The sequence below is a fragment of the Bacillus rossius genome, chromosome 7 (assembly GCF_032445375.1).
Source record: "Bacillus rossius redtenbacheri isolate Brsri chromosome 7, Brsri_v3, whole genome shotgun sequence".
NCBI classification, from domain to species: domain Eukaryota; kingdom Metazoa; phylum Arthropoda; class Insecta; order Phasmatodea; family Bacillidae; genus Bacillus; species Bacillus rossius.
This window is the reverse complement of record NC_086335.1, coordinates 3260848-3273922: the sequence shown is the minus strand read 5'-3', so window position 1 is coordinate 3273922 and position 13075 is coordinate 3260848. Positions and strand designations below refer to the sequence as shown.

The 13075-nt window shown below is 35.5% G+C and overlaps 1 protein-coding gene across 4 annotated transcripts in view; it reads right to left on the bottom strand.

Moving 5' to 3' along the window:
- LOC134533645 (vacuolar protein sorting-associated protein 33A) overlaps positions 1-13075 on the bottom strand; it is a 175549-nt gene that overhangs the window by 136135 nt on the left and 26339 nt on the right. The window lies entirely within an intron of this gene.

The following is a 13075-nucleotide window of genomic DNA, read 5'->3' as shown; positions in this document are numbered from 1 at the left end:
TTCCTATTGCAGTGATTATTGTACCGTCTTAAGTTGTATTCTTAGGCTGGCGCTCAGTGACGTGTACTCAAAAAATCTCACAGATAACCAATTTTCTGACATTGTTGAACTTGAACTGCAAAAAACCATGCAAAATGCACACACTTCACAATTATTCAAAAGAATTTAATATTATTGTAATATGACACACATATCGCGTCGCAAGAAAGTTACATCTTCCTACAATATACCAATGCGAACCCTAAAACTTATTAGTGCAATTCTTAAAGAAAAATTGTTGTTAAACATGTCATAGAATACTTACAAAACTTTGAATTATAGGTACACATACAAAACATATTAAGAAAGAAAAGGACGCCAGTGTCAAATGGTAGCGTGATGGATATAATAGTGGTGCACCGATGCGGATACCGATGAATCGTAATCGGCGATTATGGGTACTTACCGATTAATCGTAATCAGCGATTATCTTAACGATTACTTTGCCGATTATTTACGTCCCGGCGTAATTAAGTAGGTTTTTACCGTGTAATATTTTGTTACACAATTTTTAGGATGAAATACAGTAATATTTGTATATATTACAAAATTCATCTTTCTCCATCATATCATAATTACAGATATTTCGTTAAGTTTAATAAATCTCATTGCCTCGAAGAATAAGACATTTTTCCTACACGTTTATTTACGTTTCGTCTTTTGTTTAGTGGCCTTGTACCAACGAGCATTACTCCTACGGAAAGAGTGGTAACTTCCATGTTAAATGCGTGTCACAATAAGCAGACTGCTATGGAGCGACCGCAGCGATACCATGTGTGTCGTGGCAAAACTTGAACTAACGAGCGTGCGGCGCATGCTCATTAGGAGCCCTTTTTTTTTAGCTGCCACGTGCTTGTTTTTCCCGCCATACAGAAAATTAACGATTTGTTTGTAAATAAAGATGCAGAGAAGCAATACATTATTCACAAAGGATGTTACTTCATATTATTTTCTAAACTAAATTGGTCAATTACTTTGATATTGCCTTATAAAACACTTGTAATTAATTTTCTCGGCAAATAATTATGTACTAAATCTAAACAGGCGTAACTCGGACCTATTGCATCTCTGCATGTTTAATTCTAAAAGTTACACTCGTTAAATACTTAACATTCTTTAAGCTTTCAATTGCAAAGAAAGGCTAATATTCTTGTTAAGGTGCCTGATATCTGATTTGTACCATATGAAACCCCGACATCTGTCATGTTAACCATAATAAATATATTGCCAGAATGGAATCACTTTCGTGAGCATTTTGTTTGGTTTAAGTTACCATGCACATGTATAAAACGTACCTATATTTTAAAAACATACAGGCCTCTAACCCAGGTGTGAATACATTTAATTACACTTTTAACACATAGGTCAGGAATGTTCTGTTATGAAATGAATCTAGTTATCATGTTAGTTACTAAAGTTTTTTTCTCCTGTAGGCCTGACTAAATCCTACTTTGTTACCATTAAAACCAATTTTACCACAACTGGGTTTACAGTTTCAACAACCCCCCCCCCCCCCCCACCATCAGTGGTTTTATACACAGTTAATCATTAATAACATATTACCTCAAAATGCTGAATTACATGGTACACAAATAGGCCACAATTGCATTTTGTAATAGATTCTCACTTATAGAATGGGCCTTAAATGTTGGCCAGCGCATACAGCTGGCTTCGCAAGGAGGTGGGAGGGAGAGTTTCACCACAAACTATGTGGCGTTCCTACAGACCATGACATCTTTCTGCACACTGCAAGCCCGACCAAACCCCTGCTTGGCAAGTCCTCACAAGGCAGCAGTAGCTAGGTAGGTAAACTATCTTTCAGGTGGAGAAGCATAGCCATACAGACTATACATTAACATATTGAGAAGCGAGAACATGTTTATACTTTACAAACTACTCAGTGAAATTGCGCTGTTGCACTGCATTGCCAGTCGCCACTTCTCAGAATATTTTTTTGCAGAATAAGAAGCATCTTGAAGGTGGGGATATAATGTAGGCTAACATTGACCCATAATCAACACTGTTAATATTTGTTGAACTATTCAGGTTTTTAATCAGAATATATAAAACTAAAGCAGAATAATTAAATATATCAGTTTTTGCCTAAGTCATGAGCATACATTTATCCAGACGGATCAATAATGCTGTGTACTCTGTTTTGCAAAAATCTGGCTTCTGGGAGCCCTAGTAGATCAAGCTGTCAAAACAACTGTCCAAAAGTTGGCAAAAACAGTTAACCATGATCACTCTGATGTTTGATATGAAACCTATTTCAATGAATGAATTAATGAATGTCTTATTTATGTGCCATACTTTCTGAAAAAAGGAAAGGGGAAATTGAATTTGCTGTAAATAAAAAATGTACCTTCAGACATGTTATACCAATCTATTTAAATTTCATTCAAGATAACAAATTAAAAGGTTCACTGTTCACAAGACACAAAACCTAAACCCATGTTTACTGGTGCCAATAAAATTTGTAAATATAGTTGTCTTGTTTTCCTATATTTACAAAATTAATGTTAAAATTATATTTCAACAATCAAAAACAACACTGTTACAACAAATTAATGCTGTATAATAGTGTAAATATGTACCAAGGTAATTTTTCCAGTTGTTAGGGTTTCACCCACTCACTTTTGTGGTGCAGTAGTGCCATAACTGTCACAGGGTATACTGAAAGCTCCAAAGTCAGGGTATGACCTACTTGGGCCAGATTATTTTGAAATGCAGAATATATTTCATGCAAAGGTAACCTGAATAGGCTATTTATATGTATTACTAGTTTACCTGAGTCAAACAACATAATTTACTCTACTAATTAGTTTATTACATCCACCAGATCATTTCAAGTAAATTTTTTTACAAATATATTGGACAAGTGAATTTTATAAATTAAATATCATGATGAGCAAAAAATCAACCAATATATGAAGAAATGTTTACACTCTTCAGCGGCGAGAAGAAGAAAAGTTATTATTTTATTTATTTTTTAAAATGTCCAAGTCGACTACAAAAATATACAATTATATTGTACATGTAGTATAGGACTCGTCAAGAATATTAAACATTATAAATACACATTTAAGTACAATCATATACAAATAAACGTAAATAATAGTAAAAAACAAATAATGTACATAATAATAATAATAATAATAATAATAATAATACATTTTTAGCATAGTTTTGCTTCCATAATATAATTAATAGAATAAAAACTGAATTCCAACAGCAAATCTTTCAGTTTTGTTTATTTTAAATACACAAAGTTGGTTTTCTGATTAAAAATGAGGTGGAAGTTTATTATAAAAACATATAGCAGAGTATCTCGGACTATTTGCAAAACATTTTGTACGATGTTGTAATATATGAAAATTATTTTTTGATCTAGTCGAATAATTATGTAAATTGAAATTCTGCAGTTCATTCAATTGTGAATGAGCAAATATATGTAATTCATAAATGTATAACGATGGTAATGTTAAGACACCTAAGCTTTTGAAAGTTGTCTGCATGAGGTACGATAATTTACATGCATTATTATACGTACAAATATTTTCTGTATTTGAAAAGTTTTAGATGAGTCCGTGGAATTACCCAAAAATATTATTCCATATCGTGAGGTTCAACATAACCAAAGTAAATAATTTTTAAAACATTTAGATTAGTCCATTTTGAAAATGTTCTCATAGCAAATAATATTGAACTCATTTTTTTAGTTAAATGAGCAATATGAGATTTCCAATTAGGGTTCTTCTCAATATATTTACCTAGTATTTTGATGAATTTGATTGAGATATATTATAACCATTAATCGATACAGTTGGGTCTTGCAAATTGTAGAACTTATTAAGTTTAAAATGCAGCCACGTTGTTTATGTGTTATTAAGAATTAATTCATTAGCCTTAAACCAATCTATGATGTCCCTAGTTAAACTTTTAATATTTGCAATTAAACTTAAAGGGTTATCTCCATGTATAGATATTAGTGTCGTCAGCATATAATACAACATTTTTAGGCAAATCGTTAACGTATATAAGAAAAAGCTAAGGTCCTAGTACAGAACCCTGAGGAACACCAACAGATATGTTTTGCCTATCTGAATGAACATTATATTTTATGTTGGTTAAGGGATATATATGTTGCACTACAACTACTTGTAAATGCTGAGACAAGTGAGATGTTAACCAATTAAGCACTGTATCTCTTACACCATATGTGCTTAACTTTTTAATTAATATTTTATGGTTAACACTATCACAAGCCTTACTTAGGTCACAAAATAGCCCAACAGGATGATTCCTTCTGTGTAGGTCCATAGTTATAATGCTGATAAATTCATAAAGTGCAGTTATCGTAGATTTACAACGCCTGAATCCATGTTGACTGCCCACTAAAATTTTATTTTTCTCAAAAAATGACATTAATCTATTAAACATTAATAATTCTAATATTTTTGAGAATGAGGACTGAAGAGATATTGGCCTATAATTCTGACAGGCGTCACGAGGACCTTTTTTATGCAAGGGAATAACTTTTGAACACTTCCATAAGGTAGGAAAATAACCTTGCATAAAAGATTCATTATAAAGATATAACAATGGGTCAACTATATAATCAATACAAGTCTTTAATAATAAAATCAGGTACAGCATCTAAACCTGATGAACGTTTACCTTTTGATTTATGAACTACTGAAAATAACTCAATTTTAGTTACAGGAAATATGAAAATAGAAGACGATGTATAGGTTGTGCCAGAAATGGAGGCTGTATTGTACACATTATTATTAATAATCTGATGAACAGTACACGGAGTTGGTTATGCACTATTTTATAAAAATATGCACTAAACTCATTAGAAAAAAATCTTTGCTCTTCTGGTTTTGAACGACAGCATCTTACAGCACATTTTCGCTCATAGGCATATCGTCCAGACATTTTTATCTTTTCACGTTTTCTTGCTAACCAAATATTTTAAAATGATTTCTAATTTACCAGCTGCAAGTTGTTGTTTACCACTAAACACAACATGGCGCCAGCAAGTCAACCCTTGCGAGTCAAATAAATATCCTACTTATTTTAGCGGAGTATTTTCAAAGCAAAGTATTTTTATTATAATACTGAATAATTTTAAAAATTGATGTAGAAACCTCGTTACAAGTACAAGTAGCTATGCTATACTTGTTGAAGTCTTTAGTGTGATTGTGTGATATTGCATTTAGCGCGGTCACCTGTATCATGGCGAATGACGAACTAACAAAAAAAAGGGTCCATCATAAAAAAAAGCCTGGGCAACAATTTCCTATTCCAGTTTCCTCCCCATGCCTTGTACATTACCTATAGCCAGAGACGTAAAATATATGGCACACAATCAAAATACCACAGACAGTTGCAGTGGATTCTATGACAATCGATCTTTTCGAGTCATAGTAGCGGTTCAAAATCGTGGTCCCGATACCTTCTAGTTTTTATCTCTGCGTTTTACAAACTCGTTATGGGCGTCTTTGGTAACATTATCCGTTTGTTATTTGTATGACGTGAAAAGTGAAAAAGTATTTATAATTTTAGATATTCAGTCAACATAAATAAAATCACATGTGCTAGTATTGGTTTTTAGTCATTTTTATATAATTATAGTGAGATGGCGAGTAGGGAGAAAAAATGTGAAGTGTGGAAAATTTTTTCTATAAACTCAAGTGAACAAAATAAAGCAGCATGTTTACATTGTTAAACGGTAATTTCTTGATGCAACTTTATGTGATAGTCGATATTCATGCTAGTTTTCCGCAACAAAAACTTACCCATTGTAAATTAAAATTATTAGACTGTAGTTCAAGTTGTTTACAATAACAAATATAAATAGAAGTTAATTTAATTTACACTTTGCAATGACTTAATAGTGTATTTTATATATTTTTATACTGTTATTATAACTTTTTTTAAACTTATTTTACCTAATCTTGTTATTAAATTCACATGGGAATAAAAATTTTTGTGTGCATTATTACATTTAAAAAAATTTCATTATAATCGGTAACTGAATCGGTATCTATTAGAGTTAACACAGTAATATGCGTTCACTTCTGTTACTATATAAATGGTTTTATTGGATTGACTTCACAGTCTACATTTTAAACAAAGTGTTTCAGCAGCCTGCACAACAACAACAACGGAAGTCGTTAAAAAAATAACAATGCTGCCAACATTAACACATAACATCCTCTTCCACTAACAGAATATTACCAAAACCAGAATCACTTATATTACGTACCTATACTAGGACGATACATATAAAGAACTAAATCGGAATTGTCATCAACACTCCCTCCCAATTCCACATTACATTCTAACAAGATTTAACTTCTCAACAAAATATTCAAATTTACAAGCAGGCAGTCCCTTGGTCATGATATCTGCTATCTGTTCAGCAGACTCTACATAGATTAATTTCACCTTTCCTTTCCCTACCAGATCTTTGACAAAATGATACTGTACATCAAAGTGCTTAGACCTTTTGGTCTCTAATGACTTAGCAATCTTAATGGTTGATTGATTATCCTCATGAACATTAATTACATCAGCCACATCTACTACTTCTTTCAGCAAATTGTGTACGAAAATGTCTTCTGTTAAACATCTACCTATAGCATAGTACTCTGACTCACTGCTACTAAGTGCTACCACACCTTGTTTTTTTGAACCCCAGCAGATAACATTGTTATTCAGTTTTGTTACAAAACCTGAAATACTTTTCCTATCATTTGTGTCAGAAGCATAGTCAGCATCAACATATGAGGATATAGTTAATGTGTTACAATATGACTTTGCTAACTTCAAACCTATGTTAACTGTATATTTAAGATACTTCAAAACATGTTTCAGATGTCTCCAATGGTTGTAAGAGTAACATTTTTGGAATCTACCAAAGTATGATACACTGAAACATAAATCAGGCCTTGTGCAGACTGTAAGATACATTAGGCTGCCTAACAGCTCTTTATAAGGCACCTTAATCTTACACTCTCCATCACATGACAAGTTAAGTTTGGGCTGAATTGGAACTTTACTAGGTTTACATTCTATCATGTTAAATTTTTCAAGAACTCTCCTAATCAAATCACTTTGACTGAGAATTAAGCTTCCATCCTCACCTTTGAGGATGTCCATGCCCAAAAAATGCAACTTTTCATTCGAACTCAAATCTCTCATGCCCATCTTAGACTTAAGAGCAGACTTAGTGTCTTCGAGATCTGCACCAGAATTTGATACTAACAGAAAATCATCAACCCACACTAAGATATAAAAAGTACCCCTATGGTACAAACAAGGATCAATTTTTGATCGCATAAAACCCAGGTTGATCAATTCACTATTTACATAGTCATTCCATGCTTTAGGACTTTGCCTAAGCCCATATAAGGCTTTGTTCAACTTAAGAACTTTATCGTCACTGCACTGTACACCATCCGGTGGTTTCATATACACAGGCACTGGTAATTTGCTCTTCAAAAAAGCTGATCGTACATCGAGCTGGTGTAGCTGAAGACCTCGCTCAACTGCAACTGAAAGCAGAACTCGTAGCGTTGTCATCCGGGCAACTGGAGAAAATATATCTTCATTTTCCAATGTTGGCTGTTGATACCCACGAGCAACAAGTCTGGCTTTCTTCTTCGTAGTTCCATCCACACTTTTAGAAGAGAAGATCCATCTACTGTCAATAACAGATGCATCCATGGGTGCTTCAACCACTTCCCAAGTTTCATTACTTTCTAAAGATGACAGCTCCTCATTTAGTGCTTGCCTCCAACCAGCATCTTTAACTGCATCTTTGAAACTGTTAGGCACATCTGAAGATACTGATAATGCCAGAACATCGACAGCAAAGTTGAGCTCAAAATCTTCCAAGTACTTTGGTAGTTTTTTGTGCCTAGAAGATCTGATTCCAGTTGATTCATCGTACACACCCTCAGGATGAAAACCAATGAAGTCACCATCACCATCATCATCAGACTGATTGTTTTCATACATTTGTGTGTCATCTCGTGCAAACTGAGGACATACATCCTGTGTTTCATTTGGAATGTTTGAAGTAACACCTTCTGATGTTGCAGTATGTGTAATACTACCTGAGGATGGGCTTTCAGTATACCCAAGCTCATCAAAGATCACATTTCTTGCAAATTCAACATTTTTCTTTTCAGGATTCCACAGTCTGTAACCATTGTCACAATACCCGGTAAGAAATAACCTTTTAGATCTGTCACTGAGTTTTCCTCCATCTCTATCTTCTTTATGAATGAATGAATATGCAGGACATCCAAAAACTTTTATCTTTGACAGATCAGGCTTATGGTTATACCATCTTTCAGCTGGGACAATTCCATTCGGCAGTGCTGATGTAGCCAGTCTATTTGTGAGGTAGGTGGCGGTCATAATAGCTTCTCCCCACATCTCCTTGCCAAAGTTACTATCTAGCAGGAGACACCTAGTTTTCTCCAAAAGCGTTCTGTTGATTCTTTCTGCCATTCCGTTTTGAGATGGATTTCTGGCCATAGAATAACTAACACTGATTCCTTTCTTTTCACAAAAGCTCTTAAAATTGGAAGACACGTATTCACCACCTCTGTCACACCTTAAATTCTCTATGCGAGAATTAAACTTAGCCTCAACCATAGCTGTGTACATCTTAAATTTTTCAAAGACTTCTGATTTATTTCTCAGCAAATATGTGACACAGAAATGACTATAGTGATCAATAAAAGTCACAAAATAGTTAAACCCATCATATGTTGGTGGGGATATTTTTCCACACACATCAGAAGACACACATTGAAGTACTCTCTTTGCTTTGCGTTCTTCTGGTATAGCCTTCAGATAGGGTAGCTTAGTTTGTTTACCTTTCAAGCACACATCACATAACTCAGTGGGATACTTGGAAGAATGTCCCATTCTTCTATGCATCACATTGCTTGACACAGCTTTCACCATGGCTGCATTAGCATGCTCTGGTATGAGATGCATCTTAACTACATACAATCTTCCAAACACTTGTCCCAACATAACCTTACGACCACACACAATTTTAACACAAGAGTTTTCAAAACTTACTTTACATCCTTTCTCTTCTAACTTACGGACTGAAAGTAAGTTAAATGCCAAGTTCTCACACACTAAAACATCCCTAATCTTTATGTTTTCACCTCCTTCAGACATACAAGAAATATTTCCTTTGCTTACAGCTTTCAATGACTCACCTGCCTTAGCCACATTAATGTCGAAGTTCACATCAGTTCTATCACTTAGATATTTTTGATAGCAACTTTTAATGATATGGCAACTTGCACCACTATCAATAACAAAAATAACTTCTGTTAGTTCACCATCATTCATTGCAGGCTGTTCACTGTCCACATGCCCGCATGACGAACTTTCTGTATCGAACGATGTCAAAAAAGAAAATTCCACCTCATTTGTAGTTGCAGCAGTATCCTTATTCTTCAATTTTGGACAATTAAATTTCATGTGTCCCTGTACTTTGCAATAATAACACTTTCCATTAAAACTTCTACCTGGAACATAATTACCTTTGTTATGCTTATGCTGTGAATACTGATGAGATTGTCCTCTTAATCCCTTGTATGCTGCAAAAACGTTTTGTGGGCTTTCATCTTTCTTCAGAAGTCTCTCTTCTTCTGCTAATAGAGTATTTTTCACATACTCAAATTTCACAGCCGACTTATCTTTATTATACAATATATCCATGGCAGATACAACACTATCAAAATCTGAGGGCATTGCCACCAACAATTGATTAACCATTTCATCTTCCTCAATCTTTCCACCAGCCACCTTGACTTCCGAGGCCATAGACTCGAATTGCTGTAAAAATTCTTGAAGAGGCTTTTCTTTCTTGTATTCCAGTTTCCGCCAAGCTTTCTGTGCAGTCACCATGGATTTCATCCCACGTTTTTCATATGTAGTTGCTAGGGTGTCCACAATTTCTTTTGCCGTGATTTTATTCATAATCATCGGCAACATGTTGTCTGCCAATCCTTGGACGAGAAGATTTCTAGCTTTGACGTCTTCTTGCTTAAATCGTTTAAGATCAGCTTCTACCGTCGGAGGTTCGGTTGTCAACATGTGTAATACTCCATTCTGTTCCAACAGTAACTTCATCCGATAGAACCAGTTACTAAAGTTTACACCATCAAATGGTCTAATCCCAAATGGTACGTTTGCCGCATTCGCCATACTTGAATACGACATGTTTCACCAAAGACCATACACTGATAATAACCATACACACGAGTCACATGAAGCCCTTAACCAAAAACTGCATATTCTCCATAAAACCAACTATATCTCTTGAACAGAAGTTGCCTACTGGCTCTGGGCCCATAACCTATTAGAGTTAACACAGTAATATGCGTTCACTTCTGTTACTATATAAATGGTTTTATTGGATTGACTTCACAGTCTACATTTTAAACAAAGTGTTTCAGCAGCCTGCACAACAACAACAACGGAAGTCGTTAAAAAAATAACAATGCTGCCAACATTAACACATAACATCCTCTTCCACTAACAGAATATTACCAAAACCAGAATCACTTATATTACGTACCTATACTAGGACGATACATATAAAGAACTAAATCGGAATTGTCATCAACAGTATCTGCCGATTATTGCTCTCATAATCTGTAATCGAATCGGTAATCGGTAAAGTCATATCGGTGCACCACTAGGATATAACGTCCACAATTTATTCTAAATGTGTCTTTTAACACAATTTCAAGCCGTTCAGTACGGTTTTAATTTTTTGGCATAAAATAGCACTGAGTCTACAAATAACTGACCTGCCAAAATGTTTTTTTTTTTATTTATTAAAAATATGTTATAGATTATTTTTGTAATTAATGCACAAATTCATTTAGAATCGACCTCTACCAATTAAGTCAAATGTTTTGTATATTATTATTACATTTTCATTACGCTATGGCAATTCTCAACGTATTACTACTATTATTCTTTTTATTATTTGCAACATATTTGTTGTGTTCGCCTTGCCAATTCATTATACATTTAAGTTTAATTTCTGTGGCTTTAGCTGTTATTGCCGCTGAATGAAAAGGTCGAAAATGTAGTGCTCATGGCACCATCTTCAGGTGAAATCTGACACTACCGTCCTCTACGATATATCGTATCAGTGCTGCCACCTAGGAATAAAATATGTTACTACATGAGATGCGAAGCGCACAAAACTTAAACTTTTATGCCATTGCGTATCAGAACCGTCACTCAGCCTAAAATTATTCAGCCTAAAATCGTTCAGCCTAAAAATACAACCGCTCACATACATTAACAGCCAAGATCAGAATTTCGTTCTGCCTAAAGTCATTCAGCATAAAGTCGCTCAGCCTAAAGTCACTCAGCCTAAAGTCGTACAGCCTAAAGTCATTCAGCCTAAAATAACTCAGCCTACAGTCACACAGCCTAAAGTCATTCAGCCTAAACTAACATAGCCTATAGTCACTCAGCCTACAGTCACTCAGCCTAAAATACATCCAGCCTAATTTTAGGCTGAAAAATTGTAGGCTCAGTGACGTGTACTCCTCCCTACCATCCTGGCTGTCCACCTGAGGGCAGCACTGTCGCGCCCATAAGAACAATGTTCAAGCTGAATCGACCCTCGACCTGACCGCTCGCCGGGCGAGTTGTGTTCCCCACTTCTCCGTGCAGAGCGCGCTGGCCAAGGATGTCATCTTCGAGTGTCTATGGCGCAGAGCGCCGAAGAATACCGAAGGCTCCCCCCCCCCCCCCCCCCACCCTCTATCAAGGGAGACTTGGCCTTTAAATTTAGCACCCCAACTGCGCCCCGAGGTCACTTTTCTTTGGGCAGCCAACCGCGAACGTCTCTGGTCAGCGACTCTCCTGGCTTATGCGAGAATTAGAAGACCACCGATCAATCAATTGGAATGTAGTCTACTACAGTTAAGGCCTCCAGGCCCAATTTACTATTTTTAGCTTTTAGTCTGCCCTAAGTAGTCGCCAGTTAAATTTTTTTCTTTTTCTTCTTCCAACTTTCTTCGTAACCATCATGGTTTCCAAAGCCAACCGTGTGCTACCACGTCGGTCTATGGGGCGGCAGCCAGGCAGCTGAATTCTCCCCGCAGTGGTGAGTTTTTTAATGATTTTACCCCATTCCCACCAATCCCAATGGCGAACTCCGCTACCCTACCCAACGCCTGCATCCGAGGTAATTCGTACCGAATGGCCTTTGTTGCAGTGCGGGTTCGAGAACACCCCTGTAACCCAGTTCGTCCTAGATCATCCCACATTAAGATTTTGGCCCAGCAGTTTCACAACACTCGGTGAAACGCCTTTGTCATTTTGCTATCTCTCTCTTCTCATCGTCTGCGGCTCACTATGCTTGACCGCCAACATATATCAAGTCTACCTACCACCCGTGCCAGTTTATAGACTTTTTATTTTTTTAATTTTATTGTTTTATTTCATATTTCAGAACTGTAAATTTATAATTTCAAGTGCTAGCCAATGCAACGAAACAATTTTGTGTAATTATATGTTAACCTTCATAAGTAACCCTGTTGAGGCCCGGGCCGATTGTCAATTGTTTTTCACCTTTTTTTTAATAATGTTATCTTAAATGTGTAATATGCAAATCATATAAAAATTATGAAAGCACAGTCAAAATAAAATAGAAAATCAATCAGAATTTAATGAGAATAAATCGAATAGCTTGCCAACCAAACCTCGGCTTCTCATTTATAAGCCTTACGATCCTCTCCGCCATCTGTAAACCCACAGGGGCGGTAATAAATTCTTGTTCACCCTCCTTAGTGCCTCTCTGAAGTATTATAGACTTATCTTTTTATTATAAGTTTATCTTTCCAGTACGTTTCCAAATGTTTGTATCTTAGAAGTTTCTCTAAGAAATTACTTAATAAAATTATTAGCGCACTAAGGAGAGGCGTAACAGGACTTGGGAAGTTGCGCCTAATGCCAA